This window comes from Hemicordylus capensis, chromosome 4 (assembly GCF_027244095.1).
Source record: "Hemicordylus capensis ecotype Gifberg chromosome 4, rHemCap1.1.pri, whole genome shotgun sequence".
In the NCBI taxonomy this organism is placed as follows: Eukaryota; Metazoa; Chordata; class Lepidosauria; order Squamata; family Cordylidae; genus Hemicordylus; species Hemicordylus capensis.
In genome coordinates, this window is record NC_069660.1 from 261,178,358 (window position 1) to 261,199,878 (window position 21,521).

The following is a 21,521-nucleotide window of genomic DNA, read 5'->3' on the forward strand; positions in this document are numbered from 1 at the left end:
TACCACAAGACCAGCAGTTTACAGGTGAAACTCGGAAAATTAGAATATCGTGCAAAAGTCCATTAATTTCAGTAATGCAAATTAAAAGGTGAAACTGATATATGAGACAGACACATTACATGCAAAGCAAGATAAGTCAAGCCTTAATTTGTTATAATTGTGATGATCATGGCATACAGCTCATGAAAACCCCAAATCCACAATCTCAGAAAATTAGAAAATTACATGGAACCAAGAAGACAAGGATTGAAGAATAAAACAATATTGGACCTCTGAAAAGTATAAGCATGCATATGTATTCAGTACTTGGTTTGGGCCCCTTTTGCAGCAATTACTGCCTCAATGTGGCGTGGCATGGATGCTATCAGCCTGTGGCACTGATGAGGTCTTATGGAAGACCAGGATGCTTCATTAGCGGCCTTCAGCTCTTCTGCATTGTTTGGTCTCATGTCTCTCATCCTTCTCTTGGCAATGCCCGATAGATTCTCTATGGGGTCAGGTCAGGCGAGTTTGTTGGCCAATCAAGCACAGTATACTGTATACTTTTCAGAGGTCCGATATTGTTCTATTCTTCAATCCTTGTCTTCTTGGTTCCATGTAATATTCTAATTTTCTGAGATTGTGGATTTGGGGTTTTCATGAGCTGTACGCCATGATCATCAAATTAAGGCTTGACTTATAACAAATTAAGTTATAAGTCAATATAACAAATTAAGGCTTGACTTATCTCGCTTTGCATGTTATGTGTCTGTCTCATATATCAGTTTCACCTTTTAATTTGCATTACTGAAATTAATGGACTTTTGCACGATATTCTAATTTTCCGAGTTTCACCTGTACTTTAGCAATGTTAACCAGATAGAGAAGTGATCTGGGAGACTTGGTTTAGTGCAATCATGAATAAGCCATGGTGAGCTTCAGGCTCACATGACTGCACTAAACTGTGGTTCAGCATATATCTGAACCAGGTCATTGTGCTGGCATATTGCTGCCCATTTTGTAATTTTGATTTGTTGAAAGATGTAATATTATTTTAGTCCAGTGGTAGTTCTTTGAACAAGTTGGGAATCCTAACCAGGAGTCCACATACTTTGGCTTAGCTTAATAGCCAACAATGGTTTGTACTCATCTCCCATTGTCATTGAGTTTTTCTTTCCATGTTGTCTCACTCTGTATTGATGTAATGGGGCACCTCTTACCCTATAATGTTTCCTGGCCAGACCCCTCTAATTGCCCAGCCACATACCTATACAGCAGGCTACGCTTTTGGTGGAAAACACCACCCAGTCTTGTATAAAGTCTGTGCTGTCAAGTCGGTGTCGACCTCTGGCAACCACAGAGCCCTGTGGTTGTCTTTAGAAGAATACAAGAGGGGTTTACCATTGCCATCTCCTGCACAGTATGAAATGATGCCTTTAGCATCTTCCTATATAGCTGCTGCCCGATATAGGTGTTTCCCGTAGTCTGGAAAACATACCAGCGTGGATTCAAACCAGCAACCTCTGGCTTGCTAGTCAAGCCTTTCCACCACTGCACCATTTGGTGGCTTAAGCTAGTCTTGTATAATAGACTGGTTATATAACAGACAGATGTGTGGAGCTATTTGTTGGCAGTGGGGTGGGGGGAGCTGCCCAGAGAATGAATGCCAAAACTGGAGAAGCAGCCAGATCCTCTAAGAGAAGCCGCCCCTGTTTGGAGGAACAGGAGGAGAAGGAGGAGGGTCACTCATAGCCCAGGTTCTATATGCTTCTGCCTCTGAGACTGGATCCTGGGTCTAGGTATACTGCTGCTCATGCTCCTCCTGTCTTTCCCACCATGTCCAAGGAAGAGCCACCAGGAAAATGGTGAGTCTCTCCCCCACTTTTTAGCCTCCTGCATATTTCTCATGAGAAGTGAAAGAAACATGCGCTGCTGTTTCTGAGGTTTTTTTGCACACACCAGGGCACTTGGAAGAAAGTTAGGCTAAACTCTGAGACCCATCATAAGGATGCTTTCTTTCTCAAAGTTCTTTGCAGTATTTGGATAATGCCGGGAGGGAATCTCCATTCTAGGCATGTTCTCACTGGGGACAGAAAGCTTCTTGTCCCGGGTTTGCTGGCCAGGAGATTTGTGTACCTAGTAAAAGTTGGGTTTGAAATGGATCATAAAACATAGATGAAATATCACAATATACTAAAATGTGGATTTTATACATTTTGAAAATTTATAAATCTAATAAATAAAATTCCAGACCACTTTTTTCAAGCATGTTTCAGTAGCTCCCTTAACTTCACTTGGATGATCCAGGCTGAATAGAAAAGAACCTGAACATTATAATGTAATGAATGTAATTTCTGAAGGGAACAGCTTTTGAAATTGCTGAATGCTGCCATAGCTTTGGATACAGGAGTGGGTGTAATTGAATTATTGCATTTTAAAAACTATGGGCAGGGTGTGGGGGAGAGAATCGCACACACTTCTTTTCCTGGTGTACAGTACCTGCTTTATTTGGGGTGTTTGATTTTCTTGGTCATGTGCCCTGCTTTCATAGTACTGTGCTAGCAAACTGCTATAATTAGATTAGAAGCCTGCTAAACAGCAGTCACAGTCTCCAAGCCTCAGAGAGCATGTGCTAGATTCTGCATGTGCCTTTCTCCCATTGGCTAGTGACGTTGCTGCCTGCCAATTTGATAGGTTTCCACAGTAATCTTTATACTGCATTAGAGACATAGATACAGAGGTACAGTGCTCATACAACAGTGGAGGAACTCTGCTTCTCCTTTTGTAGCATAAAAGAAAAGCCTACAAACGAGAGGCATTGCTCTTTGTTATAAACCCATCAGCGTTTAACAACTGCTGGCTGCAAGCAGAGGTCAGTGAAGGAGTTTCAGTTCATGGTAATTACTTTCAGGTCTTTATCTCCCCCCATAAAACACATTCATGCATGAAATGAATACAGTTAATCATGTCATCTGTTTAATTTGATCTTACTTTCATTAATATCGTGTGTACTCCAGCGGGATGGTCATCCCATTGCAAAACACATAATTATACTTAGGTTTTGGCAGGGAACTATAATGTGTCTTGCATGAAGAAATTGCTCTCATATGAAACGTGGAGCCTGGCATGTAAATAATTGTCGTTGAATCCATTCTTTTTGTTGTGGGAAGAGCAGAGCTTTGCATTTATTTATTTATTTATTTATTTTGCTGAACAATTGAATTGGAGCAAGCATGTCTTTTCATTCTCATCGAGAGGAAATATTTCTGGATAATGAGTTACAGGGGATAATTCCTGCAGATATGTTTGAATTTGATCAGGGTTAATAACTGCACACATTTATGCAAAGAGAGGGTAATTTAGATTAATATGTCCCATTGTCTATCTGTCCATAGCCTTCATGTTTGGGTGGATTCTTTGTCTGATCTGTTGGATTTCCTATTTAGTAGCCTTTTTAAAACAGCCACCGAAACCCCATCTCTTATGTAGTGTATCAGTCACTGCACACTCATTATTTCCAAAGGCCAAATAGTGGACTCGAGCTGTTTTTGTATGCGTGTGTTTTTAAAGACCTTGTCCTGCGTATGTTGAAATGAAGCAAGGTATGTACAGTGCAGTGATACCTTGGAAGAGCCTTAGGTGTATGGGGGTTGTTCTTCAAAACGTTTCTATAATGAGATGTTTGCATTTAGCAATCATTGCATTTGAGATCTGCACAGTGACGAATCTGAACTTAATCAAAACTGTGCCGATTGAGAAGGCACATTTTGCAGTCAGTCTTGATCTTTAAAAGAGCAAAGGAAGGCAAAGCACTGCAAGAGACATGTATTCAAATGTTGTACTTATTACCTGATAGTCATGAACTGAAAAATTGTTCTGTGCCAATTGCACCGGGATGCATAGGAAGTTTCACATGACAGTGTTCCTTTCAATGGTACTCTGGCAGGAAAGGTTCCTTGAGGTTGTTCCTTTTTGTTTGTTTTGACTGCTGATGGCCACCTAAATGTGCATTAGGTCACCAGTTGTTCAGCTGGCACTTAGCCACCATGCGTCTGGATAACAGGAGATTTGCCTCAATTCACGGTTAGCACGAGCTACAAATTTTAGCTACTTTGGTTTCACTTCTTACCTCCTTTTAATCTCTTCAATCCTCTCTTTTTAGTGAAGTTTTGCACTGCATAACAAAGCAAAATCGGATGTAACATAGCTAGACAGGGATTAAAGGCAAATCCTAGAATTAGATTTTGGTGGTTTACTTGTAAGCTACACATTTTAATAAAAGTTTAAAAACAATGTAGATCAAACTGAGTGCTTACTGAACTTTACCACCAGTTTGGTGCAAGTGGCTGGCTTTAAGCATGGTGGGTAGTATTAATACATGTTCTACTGAATTTGTTTAAAGAGCTGGCATAGCACAGATGTCCCCAAATGTTGCACAAGCTAAGATTATGGTGTTCCCAAAGGTTGGATGAACCAATTTTTGAATCTCAATTTAGCCATGAACTCAGTGGTCACTTTAAGCAATCCATCCCCTGTTCTTCTCTAAAATAGTTTAGAGCTAATTTTTTAGAGCTGTTGAAAATCACTGAGATAATATGCAACGTTCTTTGAGTGCTTGCAAAAAAATTTTTTTTACTTAAACTGCAGCAGCATTATCAGAACTTCTGTATTTTGTCCTCCTTTCCCCCAATACATATGTGAGCAAGGATGCTTGAGAATAGTCTTTCTGCATAGCAACAGGTCAGGAGAATGATGAATGGAGGGAGTGGGCACAGGCTTCTCACTTGCTGTCTCCTTGCCCCTCTTTGTGCTGTATTGCCAATTAGAATGGTCCGTGTTTACTTTCTCCAAAGAACCCTACTGCCTCCTGTTATTATCTGTGTGGGTGGAAAATAAAATGTTGCAGTCTTTTTAAGGCATGACACTTGATGCCGCCAGTGCCTAGCGGATGTTGACAGTGGCTCATGTGACAACTCCAGACAGCTTTCATTCAAAATAGGAATAACATGCTTTTTCAGTTTGAGCAGTGGCTGTATGTGGTGAGCTCTAGATGCTTAGAAAAATAAACATAGATGCCTAAAGCATGTTATGTTTTTGTGTGTTTCTCTTATTGTGAGTATTCTTATGTACGTAGCATATGTGGCTCTGATTAATGTAACAGCTATGCCTTCTATGATGAGAGCTGTTTCCTACATTGTCACCCCCTCACCCACCTCCAAACCCTCTCTGTAGCTTGCAAGGTAGATTGTTGTCCTCCCATACTCCATTTTCCTGTTAGGGCACCTTTGTAAACATGAGCGTGAAGGTCATCTTGTGCCATGTATTAAACCAGTTCTGATACTGCTGAGGCAGATGATAGTGTTTGAGAGTTTGAGAGAATGTGACAGGCACATCATTTCCCATTGTGAGTAGCCTTGTTCTACTTGCACCTCTGGTCAGACACACTTTGCCAGGTGTTTGTAGTGCTCTAGGATTATGATGAAATGAGTCTGCTCAGGATGTGAAACAATAACTCTACTGTGTACCACTATCTCTCCTCCTCTGTTCTTAAAAACAGTGCCTACTTTCGTCTTTGGAAAGGCAGCAAGCAAAGACTTCCATATCACTGTAACATGGGAGTAAAGGTAAACTGTGCCGTCAAGTCGATTTTGATTCCTGGCGCCCACAGAGCCCTGTGGTTTTCTTTGGTAGACTACAGGAGGGGTTTACCATTGCCTCCCCCCACGCAGTATGAGATTATGCCTTTCAGCATCTTCCTATATCGCTGCTACTCAGTATAGTGCCAGTGGGGATTCGAACCGGCAACCTTTTGCTTGTTAGTCAAGCATTTCCCTGCTGTACTATTTAAGGTGGCAACATGGGAGTACTCAGCCATAAATGTGTCTGGATAATTGAGAAACTCAGAGGAACATTACGTTACAAAGATGCATGCCTGATTGTTTACTAATTGCTTTTAAAATGGTTTTAAAATGTGAATAAAGAAAAGCAAAAATCAGAATCATCCCCATCATGCATATAATAGCTGGAGGTAGCTAATTTCCTATGCCTCACTTTCCTGTTAGGGCATCTTATAAATATACACATGAAGATGCTCTTAGAACAAATGTAAGCCAGTCTAGTTCTGTTGCTTGCAAATAAGCTGTTTTTGGTGTTTGCAAAGGTGTACTTTATTCCTAATCACATTTAATAATGTGTCTGCCCACTGTCTTTCGTTTTGACTGCAAACTGACTTTTGCTATAGAATTCATTACATTGCATATTAAATCAGATTGTGCCAGTATATCTGTTGGAAACTTTCCAAATAAAGTGCTGTTATAAAATGTGTGCAACCACTGTAAAATATATATAGAGAAAGGACATTGTTAGATTTTGCTGAAAAGTGTGTCACACATTTTAATGGGTATTTCTAGGATTAACAAAAGCACAACAAAGAGGAACAGGCTATCTGGCAGTCCCTACTCCCATCCAATGTCTGATTTAAAAAATGGAGATACAAGGACTAGTCATGTGCACGGACCGGTTCGGAGGCCATTCTAAAGGCCTCCAGACCGGTCCGGTCACGGGGTGGTTTTGGTTCGGGTGGGGGGTTCCAATTTAAAAAGGGGGAGCTTTACTCACCCCTTCCAGTTAAAAAGCGTATTTCTTGTAGTAATTGGGCGGCAGGGTGCCGCCCGCTTCAATCTCCGAGTCTGGCCGGCCGCGGGCTCCTCCTTGGTAGGCATAATCGGGCGGCAGGATCGCTCCAAGTCCCTGCCGCCCGCCCTCTTCATGCTGAGCAAGCCTCCCCCCCCCCCCGTCGGCTGGCGGCCGCCCCCTGTGCATATTAGGGGGTTCCCCCTCCCCTCCTCCCCCTTCTTGCCAAGTATCCCCCCCCTCCATTACAGGAGGACGGCAGGAGAACTCCCTGCCGTCCCCCTTCTCCTTTGCCGGCTGGGCTGCAAATGGTTCCTAGGAAGCCTTTCGCGCGCGTGCGCGAAAGGCTTCCTAGGAGCCATTTGCAGCCCAGCCGGCAAGGCAAGCGGACGGCAGGGAGTTCTCCCGCCGCCCGCTCGCTAAAGTTAACGTTAACTTTAGCGAGCGGACGGCAGGAGAACTCCCTGCCGTCTGCTTGCCTTGCCGGCTGGGCTGCAAATGGCTCCTAGGAAGCCTTTCGCGCACGCGCGCGAAAGGCTTCCTAGGAACCATTTGCAGCCCAGCCGGCAAAGGAGAAGGGGGACGGCAGGGAGTTCTCCTGCCGTCCTCCTGTAATGGAGGGGGGGGGATACTTGGCAAGAAGGGGGTGGAGGGGAGGGGGGAACCCCCTAATATGCACAGGGGGCGGCCGCCAGCTGACGGGGGGGGGGCTTGCTCAGCATGAAGAGGGCGGGCGGCAGGGACTTGGAGCGATCCTGCCGCCCGATTATGCCTACCAAGGAGGAGCCCGCGGCCGGCCAGACTCGGAGATTGAAGCGGGCGGCACCCTGCCGCCCAATTACTACAAGAAATACGCTTTTTAACTGGAAGGGGTGAGTAAAGCTCCCCCTTTTTAAATTGGAACCCCCCACCCCAGTGCCGGACCAGTTCCGTGCACACCCCTAACAAGGACCATGTGCTGCAAGGTTTACAGGGACGAAGAGGGGAGAAAAATAAGATCTGTAAGAAAGGAAGACAAGTCATTCTAGGTCCTTTACCTTGACTTAATTGGCCCATTCCAGCTTTGAGGAAGCAATGTGAAAAGGCATATACTATTTAGGGAGGCATTACAGTTTTAGAAAGACAGATATATAGTTTAATTTTAAATTCTGTTTATATTAGAATTTCTCTTCCTGCATGCTGCATTTCTGAGCAATGTCTGCAGTGATCTTTCTTACATTGAGGGAGGCGATCTGGTCTTGTGGTAGCAAGCATGACTTGTCCCCTTAGCTAAGCAGGGTCCATACTGGTTGCATATGAAGGGGAGACTACATATATGAGCACTGGGAGATATTCCCTTTAGGGGATGGAGCCACTCTGGGAAGAACATCTAGGTTCCAAGTTCCCTCCCTGGCATCTCCAAGATAGGGCTGAGAGATTCCTACCAGCAACCTTGGAGAAGCTGCTGCCAGTCTGTGTAGAAAATGCTGAGCTTGATGGACCTATAGTCTGACTCAGTATATGACAGCTTCCTGTGTCCCTATTGAGCATAAATAAATATTTGAAACTGTTGTCTTAAGATGCAACTGTCATAAACAACCCTTTTTTAAAAAAGCCTGTTCCACCGAAAATGTTGTTACCTTTCTGTTATTGGGTTGCTTCTGATCATTTATTGGGTTCTGGCTACTGAATTGTGTCTGTTATTCATAGCATTTATTAAAAAGATGTCCAGAGCCAAGCTAAGCATACACAAGAATGTTAATGTCTGTTGACAAATAGTTATGATGTTGGCTTTTGATTTATCAAAGGTTTTCTTTCTTTTGATTACTGTACCTAAAAAGATAACTTTGCTGTACTTAAAACCATGCTAGATCTAAAAGGGGTAACTTAAGGTTAATACATTTTTCTTTATCAGTCTCTAGCAATGAGAGAGATCATATGGAAGCATTCATGGGGATTTAAAGAACTCAAGCTTCTTTATGGGATTTGCACTTGGATCCCTTCTAATTTGAATTTTTAGGAATATATTCAAATGTATATCAACTTTGATGGAGTGATTTAAGACAAATGGATTGTTCTGGAACCTCATTCAGTGAAATTTTTTTCATTTTTCATTTCAAGTATTACTCTCTTCCAGTGAGCTGTATTGAATCATGGATGGAATTGTTTTATAATGCTAATCAGTGTCCACAGCTTAACAGCTGAAGTTTGAAAATGCCCATGAAAACTTTGAAACTGATAGAAACATGCTTTTTGGAAATCTTGCTCAAATCAAGCAGGACAAGTCCTGCTTGTCCGCTAGAGTTCTGAAGTGGAACTAGTGCACCTCTTCACTCTGCATGTAGCAAATAGTGACTGTTGCTGGTGTCTTATCTTATGTTTCTTTTCGATTGTGAGCCCTTTGGCGACAGGGATCCATCTTATTTATTTCTCTCTCTCTCTCTTTGTAAACTGCCCTGAGCCATTTTTGGAAGGGCGGTATAGAAATCGAATAAATAATAATAAATGCAATTATTATTGTGCCCCATTAGTAAGGAAAACAACCCCCCAAATCTCTGTAATGTCTGAAGAAGGTTGAAGTACCAGGAAGAATGGTACTTGCTCAGTCCTTTTCCTGCTTTGCAAGTTTTCCATTTGTAAGGACTTATTTTTCCTTACAGAAGTATTTTTTAAGTGTGATTTATCCTCACCTGCAATCTGAAGTGATGATGCATTCTACTCCTTCATTCTGCTGCATGTGTAGATCAGCCTACACATGTGACAGAATGGCGTAGTAGTAGGAATTCTGGCAGTGGCCTGGTAGATTAGACTATAACACTGCAAACTTCAGGTAGGGGGACGTTTTGAATGCTCCCTTGTGTAAAAACAAATCCATGCAAGCAAAATTTTAACACCAGGCAGAAGTTTTATTTCATTTCCTGTTGTGCTCATTTTCTGTTTTCAAGGTTCATTCTATTTTCTTATCAAGTAGCTAAGCATTCAAAAATGTGATCCATCCATCCTTTCCAGTCTGAAGAAGTACAGTGTATTTTTCCACCTCAGAACTCTTATTCTAACCTTATTCGGTTAAATGTGTAGGCCAGGTCTAGCCAGCTGGTCTAGGAGAGGAGAGCTGGTCTTGTGGTAGCAAGCATGACTTGTCCCCTTAGCTAAGCAGGGTCTGCTCTGGTTGCATATGAATGGGAGACTAGAAGTATGAGCACTGTAAGATATTTCGCTCAGTGGATGGAGCCACTCTGGGAAGAACAGAAGGTTTCAAGTTCCATCCCTGGCTTCTCTAAGATAGGGCTGAAAGAGATTCCTGCCTGCAACCTCTGCCAGTCTGGGAAGACAATACTGAGCTAGATAGACCAATGGTCTGACTCCATATATGGCAGCTTCCTATGTTCCTTTGCTCATCCCAGGATTGTGCATGACATGACTTTCTACTTAGAATGTGGTGCTGTGGGTAAATGCAGCCGGGCTAATAGCTCAGTAGTAGAGCAAGGACTATAGGTGCCAGATTCGACCTCTGGAATCTCAATTCAAAGAATCTCTGGTTACAAAGCTATGCATGCAAGACCTTGCCCAAGGGAGAACCAGTGGAAATGGACTATTCTGAATGACATGGCCCGTGGTCTGACTTGTATGAATCAGCTTGATCGTAGTTTTTTTCTCCCACAGTGTACTGAGTCCATCCACTATAAGTTCCACTATAAGCAGCTCCACTGCTGAAGTTTTTAGGAGGACTTCGGCTGGCTGTCCTCTTTCCTGCCTGTTTAAGGTCCTGTACTCTCTTTTTCTGGTTTTAGAGGCTTTTCTGTTTAACATGAATGCTTTATTATCGTTTATATGTTGTTGAGAGCAGGCCTGAAAACCAGGACCTCTGGATAAAGCTGTAGTCCAAGTAGCGATAGATGAACATTACTTGAGAAAGAGACTGTCCATGTCCACTGCTTAAGCCTAAAGCCTAAACATTATCTTCATTCTTACCAGGCATATATTGTGGTCTCCCAAGTACTTGACAACCTTCCTAGTTGTGTGGTCCTAAACTGGCAGCAACAATAGGCAGTTTAGTCTACCTGTTAACTGTGATTGGCAGTTTGATGAGTATTGTGTTATGCACTCCTTAAATAAAACTGCTATTCTCAACTCAGAATTTCCTATATACACTGGTATATGTTTCAATAGTATGCTTTTTAAAACATCACTTGACAAACCCCAGGCACTAGGGAGCCTAGAAATTTAACTAAATTTGCAATAGTAGGACATTCAGAGTCGTAGTTCAGTTAAATCTTTATTTGTCCCAGGCAGCTCTGTTGCTGTTCTAGGTATGTAAAGGGGATAAAGAGAAGACCATTTGTCCCCCACCCTCCACAATGTCCATCAATAAGTCCCGTAATCTTGTCAAGTGTCCATTGTCTAGGACCTAGATTTTTGGGCTATCTCCTAGATTTTTTTAAAAAAATTGTTCAAGGCCTGTTTTGAAAAAATAAACAAAAGCAATTATGATCCTTATTATCAAGGCTTGTTTGCAACCAGTAGCTGTGAAATATTCTGATGAAACTAGGAGAAGTCTAGGAGATGAAACGTTTATCCCATCTGTCCCTAATGTGTCACTACAACCTTTCTTTTGCATTAGTGTGTCCCGTCTAGGGAAAAAAAACATTTGAAGAGTAAAATCGGGATTTCCTTGCAGCAGAATTCAATTATTATTATTTATTTACACAGTCAGACAGGTGTTATTGACTGGTTTGTTTTATCCAGACATCGAGTCCTTCCCAAAGACCTGGGATGGCTGAACTTTATTGTCAATGTTGTTGCTGTTGTTATAGATATCGTCGCAGAATATAGGCTGTTCCCAGTAAAACTGCTTTTTGTAATTGGCTGATGGTGATTTCTGTGGCCCCTATGGTGTTGAGGTGCTCTTCAAGGTCTTTTGGAACTGCACCCAGGGCGCCAATTACCACTGGGATTATTTTGGTCTTTTTCTGCCACAGCCTTTCAATTTCAATTTGTAGATCTTTGTATTTGGTGATTTTTTTTTCCTATTTCTTTTGCTTCTATTCAGCTATCCCCTGGTATTGCTGTGTCGATTATTTTAACTTGTTTTTCTTTCTTCTCGACTACAGTTATATCTGGTGTATTGTGTGGCAGATGTTTGCTGTTTATATTCGGAAGTCCCATAATATTTTTACATCTTCATTTTCTTCGACTTTTTCAATTTGATGGTCCTACCAGTTTTTGGCTACAGGTAGCTTGTATTTTTCGCAGATGTTCCAGTGTATCATCCCTGCTACCTTGTCATGCCTCTGTTTGTAGTCAGTCTGTGTGATCTTTTGACAACAGCTGATTAGGTGGTCCACGGTTTCATCTGCTTCTTTACAAAGGCGGCACTTGCTGTTTGTGGTTGATTTTTCGACTTTTGCTCTTATTGCATTTGTTCTTAGTGCCTGTTCTTGTGCAGCCAGTATTAAACCCTCTGTTTCTTTCTTCAAGTTGCCATTCTGAAGCCATTGCCAGGTCTTGGTGATGTCTGATTTTCCACTTATATTGTGCAAATATTGACCATGCAGTGGCTTATTTTTCCATTTTTCTGCTCAGTTCTTGACTTGTTCTTTCTTGTAGGCCTGCTTTGTTTCATTGGTGTTGAATAGTTTCTAGTAATTGACCATTTTAAGTGCATCTTCTTCACTGTCCTTGATATATTCTTCAAGACCTCTTTTCTCCTCCTCTACTGTTTGATGGACTTGCAGCATTCCTCTTCCACCTGAGCTGTGAGGGAGGTATAGCCTATCGACAGCTCTGCGGGGGTGCAGAGCATGATTGATGGTCATTAATTTCCTGGTCTTACGATCTAGCCTCTCTAGCTCTGCCTGGGTCCAGTCTATTATTCCTGCAGTGTATCTGATAATAGGTATAGCCGTGGTGTTTATGGCTTGTATGGTGTTCCCGCCATTGAGTTTTGACTTGTGGATTTTTCTAACTCTCCTGATGTATTCACTTCCAATTTTTCTTTTAACTTCAATGTGTGCAATGTTATCAGCCTGGAGAATGCCCAAGTATTTGTAAGGTTCTTTCTATTCCAGGTTCTTGATCTTGCTTCCATTGGGCAGTTCTATTCCTTCTGTTTTTGTTATTTTTCCTCTGTTCATTATTAATACAGCACACTTGTCTAGTCCAAACTCCATTGCTGTATCACTACTGAATATACGGACAGTGTTTAGCAGTGATTCAATTTCTGACTTGGACTTTCCATACAACTTCATATCGTCCATGTACAGCAGATGGTTGATTTTACTGGATGTTTTAGATGTTTGGTATCTAAGGCCTGCTTTGTTTAGTATTTGTGAAAGTGGGGTCATGGCGATTACAAACAACAGAAAGGATATTGAGTCCCCTTGGAAAATGCCTCTTCTAATGCTAACCTGTCCAAGTGTCTCGCCATTGATTGTTAACTGTGTACTCCACATGCTCATTGCTTTTTTAATCAATATCTGAATGTTTTTGCTGACACCAGTTGTTTCTAAACATTTTAGTATCCATGTGTGAGGCAATGAATCGAAGGCTTTCTTGTATTCAATCCATGCAACACTTAGATTTGTTTTTCTTCTCTTGCAATTTTCTAAAATCATTTTGTCAATCAGCAGCTGGTCTTTTGTGCCTCTGGTGTTCGGGCAATTTCCTTTCTGCTCAACTGGAAGCTTTTTGTTAGTTAATAAGTGTTGCATGACTTCATCTGCTATTATTCCAGTTAATAATTTGAACATGGTTGGCAGGCAGGTTATGGGTCTGTAATTACTTGGAGGAGTTGTTGTTGTTGTTGTTGTTGTTACAGAATATATACAGGTGTCCATCCTTGTTTTGGTTTGAGTTAAATAATAATTCTAAATTTAACACTGGAAATGAGCATATAATTCATTCTTCAACATCACAATCAACTGGAAATATCTTTCCATGATACTTTATTATATAGTTACTGTGGAAGTTCTTTATGGTGGTTCCATGGATTTCAGTAGAGATTCCATATTGATTATGCCAATAGAAATGTATCTTTCCAAGATGTTACAGTGCCACTATTTTATTTACCTTTACTTGGGACCAAATGAAATGTTAAGTGATTGCTTCCCTTTCCCCCCATAAACTGGAGTTGGTGTAGGTGGTTTGCCCTATGATGAAAGCTTGGCATATTGTAGCTCTTGTCCGAGGGAAAACGGAACCCATGGGGAGAAGCCCAATCTGGATTGGGACTGCAGGAGCAAAATGTAAAGTCATCACACTGCAGCCCCAATCTAGATTGGGCTCACTGCAGTTCCAATTTAGAATTTACAATTGGGGTTGTAGTATGCGGATTTCAAATTTTGTTCCTACAGTCCTAGTCCAGATTGGCCTTCTCCCCATGGCTCCTCTTCCCCCAAAAAACAAGAGCTCCAGTATGCCATGTTTTCCTCCTGAGGCAAACAGCCTATCCTGATGCCTGTTTAGGTGGAGAAAACCAAGCATATCAACTCTAATAATAAACTTACCATAGTGTGTAGTTTAGCCTCAGAGTCTTGGATAGTTTGATTCATGACAGAGCTGATTCATGGCTAGCTGCAAAAGAAAATAATAATTTGTGATATTTGGGTATTTGTTCTCAGCTTCTAAGTGGTGAGTGTTTTCTGAGGTGAAATTCAGAAGGGTCAGCTATTTAAATCTCACTTCTGCTAAATGAGATTCTTGCAACATCCTCTTTTCCTTCCTCTTTCCTGTAGCATGAAGACACAAGTCTGCAACTCTTTCACAAATAATGTAACATGGTTATATTAACGATATTACTGTATTAGAATTCTGGGTTCATGCAAGCTAGCCCCACTACAGATGCAAACTACTACTATAATTTAGTAGTAGTAACATACTGGAGGATGTGACAGGGGGCTATATTTAAAAAAAAAACTCTGACTCTTGCTCCTGTGCTCAAGAAGTAGTGCTATACTTTTGTATTTGAAAAGTTAAGGTTTCAGGCTTGTCATACATGAGATATTATACAACAAAATATTTATTGGCACCCTTGTTCATAACCTAGTAACCAGACAGCTTGTCCTCCACCTACAAACCCATCTTCCTTACATTCTGAATTGATGTACAAATGCAGTTTAAGTAACCTTCATTAAAAAGCTAATTCCAAATAATTATGTAGGGTGACTACCTCTTCTCTGTAAAGGAGGTATTGAGGGCTGGGAGGGAAAACTCAGTGGGTGCTTTTGCTGTGAATATATTCATGAGGTTGTGGAATTACGTGAACCAGGTAAATGGAAGAGAGAAGCTAAAGTGCATAACTGGAGACTCTTCCATAGACACTTCCATTTTTGAGGTTAAGCAGCACTGGAGAGGTATGGGTTGAAGATTAAGCCAATCTCGCCTGACTTTTGGTCCTTACTTAGTGCAATATACCGTTTTAAAAATGAGTCGTGGATCCAGGGTTCTAGAGGCTTGCTGAAGTTATTTTGTGTAACAAGTTTCCCATGTTCTTGGCTTGCTCTTTAGATTGTAAGCAGAGGTGCACAAAGCAATTCCAGGAAAGCAAAACTACAAAATAAGTGGAGGTTCAGGTTACTGTGTGGCTTTGGGGTGCTGCTGTGAGAGCATCCAAGGCCTGAAGAAACCTTTGTTGGGAAGTACCAATTACACACTAATCCAAAACAGTTATCTTCATTTTTAAATGTTGCTTTTATTGGACTTAATGAAGGAAAAATTAATGAATACTTAACAACAGAGTGAAATGAAATCTGACCAATGACTATACTTTTAAGTCACTTTTACTTTTAAACATCACGTCCCTAGTTGATAGCAATGCACTTCAAATTCTTCATAATGTCTTGTAAAAAATTCATAAGGCCTGCTTTCAGATGAATCTGATTTCTATGGATACATAAATATTGCCTTTGACAGGAGAATGGCAGTGAAAATGTGCTGTAAAACTTTAATATTTTAAGGCGAGGAGCCATAGATAAAATGTCTAAAATAAAGTTGTTTCGGCACATGGCTAGTCTCATTCATGAAAAATTAGATGTTAAGAGTGCATGTGATGAAATAATTTGCTACTCATTTTTGTAGCAGAATTGCATACTACAAAATCAACAAGATTTGTACACATTTCATCAAATGACAAGCCACCTATTAAACTATAGATCCTACAGTTTGAAGGGTGGGGGGGAATACAGACCTCAACTGTTGTTTCCCAGATATTGTGATCTACCAGTTAATTTGTTTTGCCTGAAAAGGTGACACTGCCATCATCTTTCGTATTAAAACATGATATACTTGCTGGCAGTATTATTATCTCATAAAGCTTTGGAAAATGTTATCTTTCAAAGCCATTAATTTGCATTTAAAATGGTGCAAGTATGTTTTGCATGAATACAAAGCTGTTTTATGTTATGTGTCTTTTGCAATAAACTTGTGTGCTTTTATATCAGGGGTGCATCAGGTTTTTGTGAGCTCCCTACTCACACATTTTGTTGCTCTTCCATTATTCGATGCTCTCTGTTACCATCTCCCTTTCCACTGTCACTACCTGGTGCTGAATATGGAAGTCAACAAGGAACTGGGGCTGAGACTGCACTTGCAGTGGATGGGAGCTGAAAAGAGAGAGACCACTTTTAAATAGTCCTTTTAGCCCTGCTATTACTTTCTTTGAAGTGAAGTCAATTGTGTTGGGGTCAACAGGAATATGTGAACGTTGTGATGAGCTGGTTCTGCTTCCACTACTACCAGGCACTCTTCTGACTAGCAAATGAGAGATTACCCAGAAGCCTAGCAGGAGGAGCAAAGGGACTGCAGCATGACTTCTGTGTGTGTTCTTTGGTCTCAGCAGCAGCAGTCTTGTTTCAAAGTGTGTTCTTCTTGTCAATATCTCTTGGTGGGTCCTCGGGTCTTGTTCAGTGTTCTCTGTAAGAAGAATTCCCAGATGTTGTTGACTGCAACTCCCAGAATCCCCAGCCAAAGGCCATTGCAGCTGGGAATTCTGGAAGTTGTAGTCAACAACATCTGGGAACCCTCTTACAGGGGACACTGGTCTTATTGCCTTGCCATGTTGATTACTAGACCTAGGTTCATAGAGTGCAACACTGAGGCAGTCAGTCACTTGCAGGCTCTTATGCTTGTTACACAGGCACATGCTGTAAAGTGCCATGGTAATGAGAAGTTCAGAAAGCATGTATCGAGAGCAGATCTCATGGTTTTGACAAGACCATTTTATAGTTCTCATGGATAATCTTATGTGTGTTTCTGACTACATTTTATAATGTCCAACTACTCTTATTCTGATTAGCTGCTTTAATCTGCTTCTAAGGTTGCAATTTTAGATTGGTACACATGCCACCTAATGGCGCAGCAGGGAAATGACTTGATTTAGCAAGCCAGAGGTTGCTGGTTCGAATCCCCGCTGGTATGTTTCCCAGACTATGGGAAACACATATCGGGCAGCAGCAATTTAGGAAGATGCTGAAAGGCATCATCTCATACTGCGAAGGAGGAGGCAATGGTAAAACCCTCCTGTATTCTACCAAAGACAACCACAGGGCTCTGTGGTCACTAGGAGTTGACACCAACTCGACGGCACACTTTACCTTGCATACATTATATTATTATTATTATATTATCCACCCCCAGCACAGTACTTCCAGTGACTGTTGCTGGTGTTTATCTTATGTTTCTTTTTAGAATGTGAGCCCTTTGGGGACAGGGTTCCATCTTATTTGTTTGTTATTTTTCTGTGTAAACCGCCCTGAGCCATTTTTGGAAGGGCGGTGTAGAAATCAGATGATGATGATGATGATGGGTGGTATAGAAATCAGATGATGATGATGTTGTTGTTGTTCCTTGTTAGCAGGGTAAATTTTCCCTGCTAACTGAGCAAAGAGGCACCTTTTTAAAGTGGTGATTTTCTTTATTTAGCAGGGGGAGAGCAACTGGCCCTATCCATCCCCAGCACGGCATCCATGCGGTGGCTGTTGCTGGTGTCTCTTATGTTTCTTTTTTAGATTGTGAGCCTTTTGGGGACAGTGAACCATTTCTATCCATCTATCTATCTATTGTAAACTGTTTTGGGAACTTTTGTCATACTTGTCAAGGGGAGTTATAGAACACAGGCTCCTTGTGGTGAGTGATTCCCAGCTTGGCTTGTAACATTTGTTCTATGGTACTATAAACTTAGAGTTGATCCCAAATGCCCCTGCTATTTTTCTCCACCAAAGAATATAGGGGGCTAATTTCTGCAATTTTTCAAAAGATGATGATTCTGGTTAATTTCTCTTCTCACTGGCAACTACAGTTTGTTTTCCAGAAATCACCTTGTAATGACTCATGGGCTGATTCAGATGAATTGTTGAGCTTATCGTGTGGCAAAGTGAAAGCATGCCATTTGGCCCAGTCTCCCCAGCATTCTGTTCAGGGTCATAAATCATCATGTGGAGCTGGAGCGTCTGAATCAGTCTCTAATGTTGTGGATTGAACTGGTCCTCCATGATGACTAGTGTGGAGCCACTATTCAGTATTGCTAACTCAGGCCCATTCTGAGCTGGCAAAAATGGGAGCAGTTTTTTGGGGAGACAGCTTACCACTTCTTAGTGGAGGTGGCAGAGGTGTGTGTGTGTTCCTGTGCCTGTATGGTTTTCTGTTTTCAGGTTGGGTGTTTGTAGGTTTTGTCAATTCAGTTTATCCTGTGCCTTTGCAGGTGGTGGCAGTCAGAAACAACACTGGAAATTCAAAAGTGCTTCCTGGAGACCAGCTCTGGCCACTGTTTACCCTCTGCCTCACAGAAGTCTTCTCAGAATGATGCTGCATAGGGACATAGGAAGCTGCTTGATACTAACTCAGACCATTGCTCCATATCTCTCTGTTGCCTACACGACTGGCAGCAGCTCTCCAAGGTTTCAAGTAGGAGTCTTGACCCAGCCCTACCCGGAGATGCCAGGAATTGAACATAGAACCTTCTGCATTCAAAGCAGATGCTCTACCACTGAGCTACAGGCTCATCCCCACTATAGCCCCATATTGGGAACAAAAATGTCAGTCAGAGCTGGCCACCAGGAAGAGGCTAGTGCTTTCAGCACTGCTTGTGGCACTGCTTCCTGGAAAGGCAAAGCACTTTAAAAACAATCAGAAAATGTAGCTGCTGTCATCACAGTAAGCCACCTTTTATGGAACTTAACAAGAATTTCTTGTTAACAAGAATTTCTTGCCTACACCCTCTTTTTGTTTTTTGCCCCACTTAAGCTCTCAAATTTTGTCAGAATTGCTTCTAGGAGAAGTTTTGGATCAGATCTAATTTAGAAGTACTTATTATGGAATCATTACTGTTTTGATGTTCCGTGTTCCTGCCAGAAGCTGTCAGGGATATCTTGTAGGCATATAGAAACTCTCAACATAACTATTCCCTGTTAAGCATTACATAGCTCTTGCCACCGGTACTGTGTGTGTGTGTGTGTGTGTGTGTGTGTGTGCGCGCGCGCGCGCGCGCGTGCACGCGCACACACACACACACGCAGTATCTCTCTGGTGATCTTAACATTTATATTTGCCCTTTGGCTTTTTGATGGTTTCTTGATACTTACTTTACAGCTGGTCAATGGCTGTAATAAAGTACATTTGTCGATACCTAAAATGCAGGCTATTTGTGTTGGACCAAGCACAGAGAGCATTAGGCATGAAGAAAATCTTGCATCTTACAGTAAATAGGAGGCTATTTCAGAAAGTAATAGCAACATGGCTGCCTGTGCTATATGCCAAAAAATATCACTTCTTTATGAAGCATCTCTTGCATGGCACGGCTGGTAGACAATCCTTTTGAGTAGGTGTAGCACTAGCAGCTGAAAGACGCTGTTTCTCTTCCGCCTCCTGAGTATCTGACTGCAAAGAGTGGATTACTTAGAAGTATCGTATGCTAATTTTGTCTTTTGTGTGTGTTGTTCTTTGGGGCTTCTATGGGGACAGCTTGTTCTGAATGTGCTGTGAAGACAGGGCTTTTCTTTTCTTTTTCTTTTTTGAGATGGGATGCTTATACATAATTTCAAGCTGTTTGTGAGTTGCATTGTTGCTTGAACACTGAAGCAAAGTATATCTTTTATGTAAAAGCAGTTGTCATAGTGGATAATGAATTTAAAAGACCGCCGGACCAGTTCAGAGGTCCGACGGTCCAGAGGTACGGGAGGGCGGGGGCATGTAGCTTTAAGGGGGGGTGGTACTTACCCCATTGTTCCTAAAGGGTTAAAGAGACGAGCGCTAGCGACGTGCATGTGCCCTCGTCTCTTTAACCCTTTAGGAACAACAACGGGGGCAGGGGCGGCAGGGAGGAACTCTGCCGCCCCAAGAAGATTTTTCAAAGGACCAGTGCCGGAGGGGGAAGAGCGGGGGGGTACTACCACCCCCCCTTAAAGTAACAGTCCCCCCATGCCAGACCGGGTGGGACTCCAGACCATGCACACCCCTAATAATGAAGGCCTTCAAATACTTCTCCCCTCCTCATTATGCTTTCCAAGCTGTATCAATTTTGGCATAACATAGAGAGAAACTGCCCCCAAAAACTTCTCTTCAGCCCACTGAGTGAGTGTGTGTCTTCTCGAGATTCGCTAGGTGATGCTATTTTTGAGCTGCAATGTTAGGCCTGAACTATAGGCATCCATTCTTATGAAGAACTATCTTGACTCATATTATCTAGACTTACATTCCCCTTCCAGTGTCTTCAGATCACCAGCAGGTACAGGTTGTGGTGCATCTACAATACATCTACCTTACCATTGCGTACGCTTGTCTGTGATTATGAGGCAAGGTGTCAAGACGTTTTGTTCAAAATGTATTGTGAAACTTTGGATGAAAAGTGGTATAGAGATACTGAAAATGTTTAGTATCAGGACTGCAGGCAAGGACAGCTCAGCCTCCACCTGAGTCATGAGTTGCATAGACTGGGGTGCGAAGTCAGAGTTGGCAGCTTTGTAGGGCCAGATGGGACCTTCTGGCTACGTTTGTCTCTTGATCCCTGTTGGACTGGCAGCTAAAGTGCCCCATCAACCAGCTATGTGCAGCAGCAGTTCTTCAGTACAACATAGTTCAGGACAGAAGGATGGTGTGAGGAATAAGATGCCTGGGTCATTCCACCAGTGCCCCTGGTTAAGACCATTCAGCAAATTTGAATGGTCATTTAGATGCATGCAATTAGCTTTTGTAAAATAAAAAAGAGAGAGCAAATTGCACCATACAGGAGTGAGTGCCTGCCAGCACAGTTGCTTTCTATTATTATTCAAGGGTGTAAGTGATAGACAGTATATTTCTTTGATTTGATTTGATTAACGGCCTGTCCACATTTGGAAGAAGCCCAGCCAAGCAGGAAATAAAAACCAACAATCATATTGTTAACTCCTACAACTATTCAATTGGAGCACATAGTTACCCATGTGCTCCAAGAAAGATACAAATTCTCATGATATGCAAGTTTTCTGTTTTGCTTCTCAATCCATTGCCTACTCTTGCACAGAGTTAGCCTCAATTGAAAATATAATCTTTCTTATTCCATGCCTCTGTTTTCCCTAGAGCAACATGGCAATCACTTATTTATTATAAACAATTTACTTGTTTATTATAGTTAAGTCTCTCTGGTGGCTATTGATGGTGTCTTGCATCTCTTTTTAGATTGTGTGCCCTTTTGGGACAGGGAACCATTTAATTAATTAATTAATAATTTAATTTCTATACTGCCCTTCCAAAAATGGCTCAGGATGAGCCATTTTTCATCCTTTTTGCTATGTAATGGATGAGCCATTTATCATCGTTTTTGCTATGTAAACTACTCTGAGAACCCCTTTTATTGAAAAGTATATAAACTTGTTTAATATTAAAAATGTACATATTTAAAAAAAATCTCAGTGGTTTACATAGCAAAAGGTATGAGAAAATGGTTTCCTTTTCCAAAAGAG

The 21,521-nt window shown here is 41.6% G+C and overlaps 1 protein-coding gene and 1 non-coding gene across 8 annotated transcripts in view; one reads left to right on the forward strand and one right to left on the reverse strand.

Annotated features, from left to right (window-relative positions):
• Positions 1-21,521, forward strand: part of FAM110B (family with sequence similarity 110 member B) — a 155,602-nt gene that overhangs the window by 79,727 nt on the left and 54,354 nt on the right. Inside the window, exon 1 of one of the 7 annotated variants that reach the window (XM_053247631.1) lies at positions 2,723-2,851. The exons of 4 other annotated variants lie outside the window; for them this stretch is intronic. The gene's annotated coding sequence lies outside the window, so the exon portion shown is untranslated. Of the gene's footprint in view, positions 1-2,722; positions 2,877-7,328; positions 7,485-21,521 lie in introns of those variants that run through there. 2 more of the 7 variants (XM_053247628.1, XM_053247630.1) reach the window with 2 other exon arrangements.
• Positions 18,515-18,592, reverse strand: TRNAS-UGA (transfer RNA serine (anticodon UGA)). Its single transcript has one exon. It is a non-coding gene; the product is annotated as a tRNA-Ser (tRNA).